Below are 13,605 nucleotides of genomic sequence, written 5' to 3' on the forward strand. Positions count from 1 at the left end.
ATTAGGGGAGGAAAGTGGGAACTAAACCTCTCCAGTTAGCGCCTGGGACTTCAGAGAGGCTGTGTCCTTCAAGTGGTAGGTGTGTCTGATGGGTCTCTGAAGTTTTGAGTATTTGGGTCTAAATTCAGTGTTACTTTTATTTTTTCTCCTGCTGGTTCCTGGAATCTAAAGAGTCATCTGGTCACTGATTCACATGCTGGACTTGGACAGATCGTTGGACCATGTCTCACTATGGAGTGGGGATCAAGAAATGAAATTCTCAAATAGAGAGAAGCTGCAGGGCTTGTCAGAAACCCAGTGGATGGGAAGGAATTAGGGGCCCCAGGAAGGGGGAGACGATGGAGAAGAATCCACAGGGAGATGAGAGGAACTCAGTAGAGGTGGACCTGTCTTTGGTGGTCTTGGTAAAATCAAGGATGAATGCCCGAGTGTAGAGCAGCACTTACAATAAAATAATTTACATCATTATTGTTTTATAGTCCTTCAGAGAAATTTTCTACTCAGAGGATCGTTTTTATGCTTATACTTATGGATGGGTAAGCAGCCCTGAGGGGAGGCCATTCCAATCATTGGCTCTGGAGTTTTGGAGGAAGAGACTCTGGAAAAAGAAATCCTAGGGTCCATCAGGTTTGTCGACATTTCATCTATTTTCCTCAACAAAGCTTATGTGGGTCCAGGGTATCAAACTGCACCTGTCCCTTTGGCAATTAAGTGCCACTGATAATTTCATTTTTGAAGGGTTAAGAAATGATTGAGACAGTGCCATCGGAGTGAGATGCAAGAGCAGAACTTACAATACTTTCCTCCATCTTGTCTCTTTGCTACCTCTGAACATCAACCTTCCATACACAACAGTTCAAAATAGCCTTCAGTCTCAATGGAGGTTTATAATTTTTTATAATTCTTGTAGGTCATGTTTCTTTCTTGCTTCTATAAGAAAAATCCAGGGTGGATTTTTGAGGAGCTGGTTAGCAGCCCAAACTAGTTCAACTTCCTGTATCATTTGTCTGGTTTAGGTATTGCCAGAGTAGGCAGTTAGGTCAGCAATGAGGAAGTCATGGGCGGCTACTGGGAAGGTCAGAGGCCTGTCCTGACCGTGCTCCACAAGAAGCTGGATCAAAACAGACAGGCCCAAGCCTGGCGGATGCCATGACAGGAAACCTCTGACTAAAGTAAGAAAAAACATTGGGAAACCTGGCTTCCTACTCCAGGTACTAAATATTCCACCCCTTAGTTAACAACTGTCAATAAAAGATAGAAACCCATCCCTTAAGGCATGCTGTTCCCTCTTGCTCTGGTTCTCACTGTCACTCTTCACTCTTTCTCTCCCTCTCTTCAAGACTGGCTGGATTGAGGCCCCAGGGCCTGGGGTCTCCCCAGTTCACTCCTCAATAGTATGTTAAAAAGAAAACCAGGCCCAAATGGTATCACTTAGGTTGAGACCCCAACCCAGTAAGACAAGACTTACTACCTAACCTAATTGCAGTTCAACCTCCCAGAAATGTAACCTTAGACCAGTCAATCTGGAATTTCCTGGTCAATACTAGGAATTTCACTGAGAGACCCCTCTCTCTCTTCCTAAGGGGGCAGCCTTGCCCAAACTATGCATTTCTTTTTTTTTTTTTCAAACTATGCATTTCTTGCTCAAAAATTCCTTTCTTTTATTTTTATGCCCTCTCTCTGTCTTTAAAAACATTTGTTTGGGATCCCTGGGTGGCGCAGCGGTTTGGCACCTGCCTTTGGCCCAGGGCGCGATCCTGGAGACCCGGGATCGAATCCCTCGTCGGGCTCCCGGTGCATGGAGCCTGCTTCTCCCTCTGCCTGTGTCTCTGCCTCTCTCTCTCTCTCTCTGTGACTATCATAAATAAATAAATTAATTAATTAAAAAAATAATAATAAAAAAATAAAAACGTTTGTTCTATTTAAACTCAAACTTAAATTTGGTATTTTTAACAGATTTGGTGCAGCATAGGGATTCAAAGTGAACTCTTGGTGGCTTTCAGGGACAGTGAAAAACAAGCATGGTGTCCTTTGAGCTCAGGGTCTTGCCGTTTCAGAGGACTATGGGTAAGTCTCTCTTGCTTTGAGCTTCTCTTTTTTTACTTCAGTTCGAGCTACTAAGAATCTAGGTAGCTTCCAGCCCAAGAGTAACCGGGTAGTCTAGACTGACAGGAGGCTCTGCCAGAGGGGCAGTCCTTAGCCCTTGGTTCAGTCCACTGGGCAGTTCCAGGTTGGAGTCCTTTCCAGTCCACAGTTTCCATTTGCTAGGATTGCAGGTTGGTCCTTTGCTCATTTTCTGTCCACTCTCCATTTTACTGGAATCTACTGGTTTTGCCCACACTGGGAATTGCGGGTGGTGTGCAGGGCCTTCCCTTTGCCAGTAACTTCTTTAGGTTACCGCTGGTGTGTTGAAGTGCCCTGGTTTGTCTTGTTTTGGGTGAACAAAGGCTTAGCGGATAGGATTTTGAAATTCTGAAGAGTCAAGCACGCCACCTTCTGGCACACCTGCTTACTTTACATCTGAAAACTCTGGTACCAGGAGCTGTGTGACTAGCTGTAGAAATGGCAAAATTTTACTAAAAACAACTTGGGATTACAAGGGCCAAGATGTGGAACATTCCAAATAGGTAAGATAGTTTGAGAAGTGTATTTAAAAGTCAGGGTTGTAGATTTTTTTTTAAAGATTTTATTTATTCATGAAAGACACAGAGAGAGAGAGACAGACACAGGAACAGAGGAGGAACAGACACAGGCAGAGGGAGAAGCAGGCTCCATGCAGGGAGCCTGACATGGGACTCAATCCCGGGTCTCCAGGATCACACCCTGGGCTGAAGGCGGCGCTAAACCTCTGAGCCACCAGGACTGCCCAAGGGTTGTCAAATTAAACAGAATGGGATACCTGTTTTAATTGGCAAGCAAAAGCCTCCAGAAGTCTTCCAGTTCATTGAAAGATTCATTGCGAAGGGCTCATGGAAAATTAAGGATATAAGAGGTACATGAGGGCCACCTGGGTGGCTCAGTTGGTTGGGCGTCTGCCTTCTGCTCAGGTCATAATCCTAGGGTCCTGGGATTGAGCCCCACATGGGGCTCGCTGCTCCACAGAGGGAGCCTGCTTCTCCCTCTCCCTCCGCCGCTCCCCCTGCTTGTGCTCACTTGCTCTCTCCTCCTCTCTCTCTGTCAAATAAATAAATAAAAATCTTTTAGATAGATAGATAGATAGATGATAGATAGATAGATAGATAGATAGATAGACAGATAGATAGGTAGATAGATAGATAGATACCTAAAACAAAAAACTGTAACACTGCTGTAACTGCTATACTATTATTGCTCTCCTCTATACTCCTTTGGGTACTCATTTTACTAATCCTCTGTCTGAATTGTTTTTCCACTCTGAAAACACTACACAACTGTAAATAAAAGTCCTCCAATTCGATGGCCTTATAGACACTTCCATACCTACCTTCAAAGGGGGGCACCATATGGGCCCCTCCTAGAGTTGATGAAAATGAGTGATTTTCTGGTAAACTGCTGTATTATTCCTTTAAACAGACCTGGGGAAATTGGTAGATACTAGAGCCTGCAGAGGGGATCCTGGAAAAACTGGCAGAAGCCAGTGAAGGGTGAAAATTCTTACCAGAATCAGTTCTGAATCTCTATCTGTAGTGCCCAACTGAGAGAGGAAAAATAAAATTTCACATTGTCTCTTTCTTTTCAAATCCAAACCCATTATAGTGATCCTTTCTTTCCTTGGGATAGCTATTGTCTTCTTGTTCATCTGGTTTTGCTTACTGGGCTAGGCTTTTTGTCTGCCTGGGGCATACAAGTTATTGGTTCTTTGTCTGGCTGCCTTTGAGAGTGACTTTGGATTTTGGAAAGGTAATATCCTTTGCACCCTCTTTAGGGACCCAGCTTACACCCAAGGAGGGTTATTCAATACTGCCAGAAATATTTAAAATTAAAACCCTGTACCCAGAGGGAAAGAAACAAAGCAGATAATGTAGTTGGATAGGTGGCTCAGCCAAAGGTGTCATTTAACTTAAAACCCAATCTTTGAGAAACTGATAGCAACTGTCCTTACCATATGTATCTTTTTGCAAAACAAAAGTTAGTTTTAGAAGCAATTCAGAATTCACATATTCCTTCCCAATCCCCACACTTCCCCTCTTTATCTCAAAAAGACTTGTAAAATATTTGCCTTAAAAAAACAAAGTCCTTCTTGGAGAAACTTAGATTCTTTCTCTGTCCCTTGAAGTTACGCATCTTATGTCTTTGAAATGTAAACACAGCCCACAATCACCTGAGACTAAAGGAGAGAAAAAAAGGGAGAGGCCACATAAAATACAAACTGCCAAAAGGGACTTGATGCCCAAACGTCTAGCACAGTCTCCGTAAAATTAATTTCAGGGACAAATACAAATCATAAAATCTCTAGAAATATTAGTAACTATAGAGTCTTCGCACCCATCTGTGTGTGTCTGTATATATATTGTAAATGTCAAATATTTTTCTACTTTTGGATGGTATTGTTGAAATTAATTTAGTTTTTTAAAAGATTTTATTTATTTGACAGAGAGAGAGTACGCACACAAGCAAGGGGAGCAGCAGAGGGAGTACTTCCCACTGAGCAGCCAGCCGACATGTGGCTCTGTCATAAAACCCTGAGATCATGACCTGAGCCCAAGGCAGATGCTTAACCGACTAAGCTACCCAGAGGCCACAGTATTGTTAAAATTAATTTATAAAAGAGCTCTATTTACTTGGTTTGAAAACCTAGAAATTGGGGTGCCTGGTTGGTGCTCTTGATTTCAGCTCAGATCTGTCGCCTCCCCACTCAGGTCTAAATCTCAGGGTCATGAGATCAGCCCCACATCAGGCTCCATGCTGTGAGTGGAGCCTGCTTAGGATTCTCTCTCTCCCTCTCTCTCTGCCTTCAATCCCTTCCTCTCTAAAAAAGAAAGGAAAAGAAAAAAAAAAAAAAACTAACCCAAGAGTTTTTCAAGTTTATATGATCTGGAAAAATACTAAATTATAAAAGCTAGTTTAAGGTTGATGGTTTAGTTAAAAGAGACATCTTTAGAGTTCCAGCATTAAATATAAAACTTTTATTCTACTGGAGTTTACTAGCCAAATAAATTCATGTTGTGTCAGCTTAAATAGTTTTCCCAAATCTTTTTGGTAACCTTACAGTTTTGCTAAGTTAGGTTAAACAGGAAGTTAAATTCAATAAATATCTAGATCATTTCCAAATACGACAAAATACTAAAACGTTAATTCCTAAGTAGTAGGTTTATCTACTTTTGGCTTCTTATTACAGAGAAACTTATTACAGAGAAACTAAACTAAACTAATACTTAAATGTGTTAGCGCCATATTAGAAAATCTAAAAAAATAAAGACCCAAAAAGTGTTAGGCCTAAGTGCTTATGCACCAGTTTGAGCCAAGAGTAGAAATCGTGAAAAAGTAACCAAAATATATGAGGCAAAAGACAGGGTCTGACTTCCAAATTTTAATTGAGATCCCGTATCACAAAAATAATTGAGAGGATGTGAAAGGAACCCGTTACTTTGTAATCCTAAATGTTCTACTCCACACTTCGTAAGGCATCATTTGAAAAAAGGCACGGGGGCGTCAGCAGCCGGACAGACACGCAGGTTCCCCGCAGGCTGCAGGTGCAGACCCCGCGCCCTCCGCCGCAGCGGGTGGGGGTGGGAGGGCGGGAGCGCAGGAGCGAGAGGCGGGCGTCACTCCCCCCCCCCCCGCCCCCCGCCCGCCGCTGGGTCCGCGGGACGCCGCAGGAGGAGGGAGGAGTGGGCGGGGCAAGGGGCGGGGGTGGGGCCGCTCCCGTGATGTCACAGACGGGGCGGGTCCTGGATAAATATGGCCTCGCGCGGCTACCGCCGGGGCCCCTGCGGCCCACAGACAGTATCGGGAGCTGCGGGAGGGAGTCTGGGAGTGTTGGTCAAAGCTGCGTGTGTTGCGGGTGTGAGAGAGCCAAGGAGGCTGAGAGGCGCGGGGAGCAAAGCGAGCGTGTGCACAGTGTAGGTCGTGTGAGGGTGTGTTGGGCCGCGGGGCAACGCGAGTTTTACTTCCTTGGTTGGGGAGATACAGTCGGGGAGGTGGTTTTCCCAGAGCGAGTTCTGTCTGTTACCCTCAGCATGTGCCGACCCCTGCGATTTCCTCAAATGTGGGGAGACTCGGCTGTATAATTTGTGGGGGGCTGGTAATGTGTTGGCCCTTTCCCTTGGTTTCTACAGTACAAAGAAATAGCGCGGGAAGATACCTTTTATTTTCTGTTTTCAAGTAGATGCAGCTATTTTTTTTTATGAACCTAATTTTTTTAATATGCATATTTTTTATTGGAGTTCAATTTGCCAACATATAGCATAACACCCAGTGCTCATCCCGTCAAGGGCCCCCCTCAGTGCCCGTCACCCAGTCACCCCCACCCCCCGCTCCCCTCCCCTTCCACCACCCCTTGTTCGTTTCCCAGAGTTAGGAGTCTCTCATGTTCTGTCTCCCTGATATTTCCCACTCATTTTCTCTCCTTTCCCCTTTAATCCCTTTCACTATTTTTTATGTGAAATAGTTTCACTAGTTTTATATTCCCCTTATGAGTAAAACCATATAATGATTGTCCTTGACTTACTTCACTCAGCATCATACCCTCCAGTTCCATCCACGTCGAAGCAAATGGGTATTTGTCGTTTCTAATGGCTGAGTAGTATTCCATTGTATATATAGACCACATCCATCCATCTTTTGGTGGGCACTCAGGCTCCTTCTTGGTGGAATATTTTGCTTGCTGGTTTATGTTTCAGGTTGTTCACTTTAACCCCACGTGGAGAAGGTGGGGTTAAATCTAGCATTGTTCCCATATCTCAGAATTAGGTGTACTTCTCTACCCAGCTGCTTTTCTTCACAACAGAGTCCAAGGAACATTTGCTGGGTCTTAGGATAGGAGGCGCTCTCACTTCAAAGTGCAAGGTAAAAGCTGCCTGCAACGGGTCAATTTGTGTCTTGGGCGTTTGTTTTGTTTTTTTGTTTGTTTTGTTTTGTTTTTGTTTTGTTTTGCTTTGTTTATTAATGAGAGACTGAGAGAAAGAGGCAGAGACATAGGCAGAGAGAAGCAGGCTCCACGCAGGGAGTCTGATGTGGACCTTGATCCCAGGACCCCAGGGTCATGCCCTGGGCCAAAGGCAGGCGCTAAACCGCTGAGTCACCCAGGTGTCCCATGTGTCTTGATTTACTTGAAATGTCACACACTCTCATTCTATGCAAGGAAGCGGCCCCTGACATCCGGGTCTTGGACACAGAGTCCACACAAGTCAGACCTGAACCTTGGTTGAATGCCCTGTGATGCTTCCAGGAACATAAAATAAAGGGTGTTGGGAGTGAATGGTGACCAGTGTCTTATCTGCTTATCTTGTGAGAGGTGCAACTAGGCTGTCTTCCCATCTCCTGTCCTTTAAATATCTAATCTTGCCTTAGCCTTCATTTTTTAAGTATTAGCTGCCTTGCTTAATTAATGTCTTGCTTTTACACCTTACAGCCATGGCTAGCCAGTTCCCAAGACAGCACCCACCCATCCTTCCTACCCCAAAGCAGCTTCTTCGTATTTCTGGCTTCGGTTTCCTCTTCCTCCCACCTCTTCTCTCAGGCTCTCAATACTTTCATATATAGAAAAATAATAGCTCTTTCTAAACCTCCAGTTTGTACCTGACATGCTTCAGTAGCTTGGCAAATTAGGAAGCTTCCTTAATATTCCTTCTTAAATGGCAGTAGGAATTGTAAATAACAGGTTGGTTTTTTTTTTTTTTTTTTTCAATTGTCAGAGGTAATTTTAGATTTTCCCTATCTGAAAATGCCCTTAAATTGAACTGGTTCAATGAAAACTGGTTCATAAGAAAACCAACCAGGAAAAAAAAAAAACAAAACAGGTCCAGTGTTGGCAGCTATGGGCAGTCGTGTTTACTAGTCTCTTTCGCAGGGTGTTGTCTTACCTTGTTCACTTCCAATGCACAATGTCCTGGCAAACAGAAATTACTTAGCCAAACAAAGTCATGGCCATGTCCCAAATGATTATCACACCTCCCTATTGGCCACCTTAGGAACAATATTAAGATCTGTTCAGCCCAGAAGTTACTGAGACCACCTATGACACAAGGTGTTGGGAGTGGAGGTGGGGAAGAGATGGTACAAAAGGGCAGGTCCAAAGAAAACCACCTAAAAAGCAGGGAATGCCTATTGAGTATCCAGGACACTGAAAGAGAAAGTCTTACGTCCTATAGACTGATCTAGTTTGATGAAGAAGAGCCGGGAACTTCTCCCCAGCAGCAGGATAAACAAATATAAAGTGTCCAAACCAAGGGGTGCCTGGGTGGCCCAGTCTGTTGAGCGTCAGACTCATGATTTCGATTCAGGTCATGATCTCAGAGTTCTGGGATGGAGCCCAGTCATCGGTGAGGAGTCAGCTTCAGGATGGTCTCTCCTCTGACGACCCCTTCCACCCCCTTCTCTGTCTCTCAAATAAATAAATAAATCTTTTTTAAAAAGTCTGAACCAAGACTGAAGTCAACTTTCAGTGTGTGCCTTACTGATGAGAAAACTTGGGTTTCTAGAGTGTTAAACGGATTTCCCAGCCTCAGTTGTCAGCACCGTTATGCTTCCTGATCAGAATGTTTCTGAACAAACAGAAGACCGATACAGCACTTGGATATTGATTTCCAAGCCTAATCAAACACCAAGGTTGTTATTACAGACATATTAGGTTCAGTTTGTGGTTAGGAGCACAGGCTCTGGGAGGCCTCCCTTTCAGTCCTGGCTCCACCATTTATTTGCCTTTTGTTTGACCTTGGGCCAGTTCCTTCTGTTGCTAGGCCAATTTTGCAAATGTCATATGAAAATATTAAGTACCTCAAAGAAGAATTGTTGCATAGATCCAAAATAAGGTTTTTTCCTCTTAATTATGAAATATAAAGAAAAATGTGTAGACTTCTGCTTAAGAGTTTTGTAACATTTGAGTGAATTTTGTATTTGTGAGTGTAACATCCATTCACAAAATAAGTTAGTATTAAAAAATTAAATTTTAAATGGAATTTATAAAACATATGCCTAAAAAAGGAACATGTTTATAACAGTCCCCAAACTGGAAACATAACCATTTTATTTTTAAAGAGAGGGAGAAATGGAGCGGGATGGGCAGAGGGAGAGAGAGAATCTTAAGCAGGCTCCACACCCAGCTCAGAGGCCAACACAGGGCTCTATCTCACAACCCTGGTATCATGATCTGAGCCGAAATCAAGAGCTGGATACTTAACCCACTGAGCCACCCAAGTGCCCCTGGAAACATAATTAAATGTCCATCAAGAAGTGAATGGATATAATTGTGATATATTCATACAAAGGAATACGACTCTTCAGTGCAATGGAACAGATTCCTGATATGTGGCAACAATAAGAATCTCAAAAATATCATGCTGAGTACATACTAAGAGTACCATACATAAATGGTTCCATTTATGTGAATTTCTAGAACAGACAAAACTAATTCATAATGACACAACTAGATCGTTGATTGCCTAGCATGAGGAATGGTGCGAGGATAGGCTGCAAAGGGATACAAGACATTTTGGAGCAATGGAAACGTTCTTTTTTCTAGAACGGGGTAATGGTTACAGGGTGCACCCACTTGTCAAAAGTCATCAAACTTGAAATGAATGCATTGTATTATTTACAAAACTGCATGTTAAGAAATTTGATTTTAAAAATAAGAAATCATTCAAATTTTACTGTCTTAATTTTAATTCATTATTATTCTTGTCTTTAGCCTTGGAGAGTTCTTTTAGAAAAGTATCTCATGTGGTGAACAATTTGATTGAACATTCAACAATTCCTTCATACTTGTTTTGTATCTCTTTTCTTCAGTTAAGTTCATGCCCTATTAAATTGAATACTTTCAAATAAAAATAGACCTATAAGAGCTCAATTTTATAAAAGCATATTTATAAATATATCATTTTCACTATAAATATACCAAGTGTAACTCCATTAATAATTACCTAATGTATACAAAGTTATTTCTGATTTTAAGATGTTTCAGAATTTTACATATATGCATTTTCTGCATCATTTGAATTTTGCCATTTGTACAATAAACGTGTATAACTTTTGCAAAAAATTAGAATAACTTAAAAAATAGATTTGAAGAAAAATAAGTAAAGATGGTAGACGTAGTTAATTCCAGGTGGTGGGAATAGGGGTGACAGCTTATCTTCTTTATGTATTTTTCATTTATTTGTTTATTTTAAATAGGCTCCATGCCCAAGGTAGGAGTTGAATTCACAACACAGAGGCCAAGTCACTTGCTCTATTGACTAAGCCAGCCAGGACCCCTATTTTTCATATTTTTAAATATAAAAAAATGAACGTCCTGGAAGTGAAAGAACAGAATAGATATGGAAGAGGTATGGGGTAGGTGGGAGGAAAATTTTAAGGGGAGGAAACACCTGGTTGTGGCACAAAGTGTGTTTAAGTTGGAGAGTTTGCAGGAGCAGCCATTAGGTAAGAAGGGTATTTGAGAGGCAGGGGGTGGGGGTCATAAGGATATTTAGGATAGGTTTATGCTTGTTGCATGATTCCCCTAGGTATTTTTTCAAAATAAATACACAGACTTGTATTTCTTGTCAAGTATTTTACCTTTTTTTTTTTTTTTTTTTTTTTTTAATTAGGAGGAGTGTAAACATGGTGGTTCTGAGCCTATCATCTGGAGCCAGGCTGTCTTGGGTTCCAATTTCTGCTTTCAAATCCCACTCACTGGCTGAGTGACTGGACAGGTTATTTCACCTTTCCTTTCTCAGTGTTCTCAGATGGAAAATGAGGATACTGATAGGAGATGGTCCTGTTGAAAGGAGTCAGTGAGTAAGCACATTTTAGCTTGTAGACCCTGGGAAATGGCACTTCGCATAAAATCATCCATAGGGTGTCTTGTATTGGGGAGGCGATACTACCTGAAGACTGGATGTGATGAAAACTGATTTTATTCAAGTGGCACCAGTGACGCTTTTCAGTGGCTGTGGCCCCTCCTAGGAGAGTGAAGTCATGCTCTCTTAGCAACTGCAATCTGGCCTGGGAGCATCCCGGACTTTATTAGCTCATCTGACCAGCTCCATAAAAAGGGAATAAGGTTTCAATTTCTTGGTTCAAAAATACCCACATTGTACTTCCAGCTTAGGTCTCTGAACCATCAACCTCAGAACAAAACAGCCTCCAGAGACTGAGCACCCGCTTCACAAGCTGCCTCTCAGACAGTGGGTGCAGTTATAGGACGCGGCGGGAGCCCCTCGCGGTGGAGAGTTTAGAGGCCGCAGCTTCAGCCTCTACACCCCCTCTCCGGAGGCCCCACAGGCCCCACGGTAACCCCAACTCTGAGAAGCAGGCTGCGGGGTCCTCGATTCCTGAGGACCAGGAGGCAGAGCGCGGGGGATGCGGCTACGAGGGAGGGGGAGGAAGGGGGCGCGGGTCCCCTGGATTGTGCTCCTGGGACCCAAAAGGCCCATCCACAGTAAAAAAATCACCCTTATTCCGGTTAAAGGGAAAGGTCCCACCGAGATTTGAACTCGGATCGCTGGATTCAGAGTCCAGAGTGCTCACCATTACACCATGGAACCCATGTAGGGCAGCAGGCAATCCCTTGCTAGAGGAGTGTAAGTACGGATTTAGCGTCCATACCCCCACACATAACCCCAAGTATTTTTCCTACTAACTTGACACGACTAGAGTACAGTTGACCTGGGTGGCCATCTGTCCTGCCTTCTCTCTGTCCCCCTCCTTTGATTGAATTCTCTCATGTCACTTCCACCTCAGAAAACAAAGTAAAGCCACTCTGGGCCTAGGGCTAGGGAAGAGCTCATAAACCACATATTCTGTCCTAGTTTTATCCAGAGTTTCCTGTCCAGAGGTGACATTTCTGCAAGTAGTACAGTTTTTTCCTCTTCCTTGCCTTCACACTTTTCTCATTGCCCAGAGAGGGCAGATGATTTGTCAAGGCAAGACTTGGGACTTCCTTGGCTACGTAGCACCCATCACACTCCAAAGCCACCACCGACTCCTATGTATAATATGTAAAGATGTGTCAGCAGTGGAGTGGGACTGGGAGGCAGGAGAACCTTCCTTTTTTTTTTCATACACTTCTGGGTTTTGTTGTTGCTGCTATTGTAAGTTTTTCTTATGTTTCTATATTCGTCAGATCCACAATACAAAGTAATCAGCCATGTTTAAGGTTTACACTGAACACTCAGACAAATCAGACCAAACTCACTTGCGTTGACTCAAAATCAACCACATGCCATTGAGGCCACAAGGCAGGGCTGTGACTCTTAGACACTCACAGGCTGTTTTCTGAGAGTTTGGCCAAGTCAACTTCCTTCCAATTTCTCGATATATTATGACCTAGAAACTTCACGTCTTAAAAAAAAAACATGTATCAGTGTACCCAAGAGTACCCATTACTGGGCCACAGGGTATGTGTACCCAAGGTGTCTTACAGTGTGTACATTACTTATATACACAAAATACCACCACACTAAATATTTACACACATAATATATATAAATCCACATTACATCTCAAAATAACAATCTGTGTATTTCATTCCCCTTTACCTCTTTATTTTATCCCAAAGCCATTCCTTCTCTTACCCAATACACAGAACAACAACAACAAATTGATATTGAAAGAAAAAAGCCACTGGCTGAAGAACAGAGTCAGAAAGATGCCCAGTGCTCTGGAAGTTATTTTGTTTCTAGAGATGGATAAGGCTTGAATCAAGGAAGGAGGCAAAGGGGCTACTCTTGTTAGGAAGAGGAAGGTGTTCTCCTCAAAGTTTGAGGAGAAGATGAAGTGGAAATTAACATAGGCCTGTATATTTAGAGCTGAATAAAAAAATGAAAAAGTTGAGAAGTAAGTACCATCACAAAGCATTCCTCCAGAACTTTAAGATGAGTTAAGGTTTGCGACTGCAAGGAACAGAAATAGACTCTGGCTGATTTCAGAAGAAAAGAAATCTGTTGAAAGGATGTTGAGAGATCACAGAAGGGTGGGGAAACCCAGAGAGCCAGGCTCTGACAAGGAGTGGGGAGAGGAACAAATGAGGTTGGAAACTGCGATGGGTGGAGAGACTGTCCTTGTGGGGTCTGAGAGCTGAAGGTGAGAGGTGGGGATTTGGGGGCGCGGGTGCTGTTATGAACAGAACGGCCCAGGAACGTAAGCCCTCTTCTGCCTCTATTGACTCCTCCTGCCTCCTCTCTATTCCTCCTCCAATTCTACTGCTGTATCTCTCATCTCTCCCATCTTCCTCACTCTCTTTCTCCTCAGCCCCTTGCCCCAGCCCGGGTTAACCCCTCACTGGAGTGGACCAATACCTGAAACCAAGGGTAGGCAGGGTTTCTTGCTCCAACATCAATGGTAGGTGACTTTTATTTCAAATGAGAGAAGTGACTGGGTTTTGTGCCAGTGGTAGATCATGATCTGCATGCCTACACCCCTGAGGCAACCTGGAGTCTCCTACCCCACCCTGTACAATTTGGAGATTGGGGTTATGTTAGG

General features: G+C 43.2%; 1 long non-coding RNA gene and 2 other non-coding genes across 3 annotated transcripts; 2 read left to right on the forward strand and 1 right to left on the reverse strand.

Moving 5' to 3' along the window:
• The first annotated feature begins 1,034 nt into the window (after positions 1-1,034).
• On the forward strand, positions 1,035-9,941 carry LOC140600629 (uncharacterized). The gene is made up of 3 exons (XR_012003806.1): positions 1,035-1,172; positions 1,957-2,067; positions 9,830-9,941. It is a non-coding gene; the product is annotated as an uncharacterized lncRNA (long non-coding RNA).
• LOC140602027 (U1 spliceosomal RNA) lies at positions 6,086-6,247 on the forward strand. The gene has a single exon (XR_012005080.1). It is a non-coding gene; the product is annotated as a U1 spliceosomal RNA (small nuclear RNA).
• A 1,656-nt stretch (positions 9,942-11,597) lies between the features above and the next one.
• Positions 11,598-11,669, reverse strand: TRNAQ-CUG (transfer RNA glutamine (anticodon CUG)). Its single transcript has one exon. It is a non-coding gene; the product is annotated as a tRNA-Gln (tRNA).
• Positions 11,670-13,605: the final 1,936 nt, after the last annotated feature.

This window comes from Canis lupus, chromosome 12 (assembly GCF_048164855.1).
Source record: "Canis lupus baileyi chromosome 12, mCanLup2.hap1, whole genome shotgun sequence".
Classification (NCBI taxonomy): domain Eukaryota; kingdom Metazoa; phylum Chordata; class Mammalia; order Carnivora; family Canidae; genus Canis; species Canis lupus.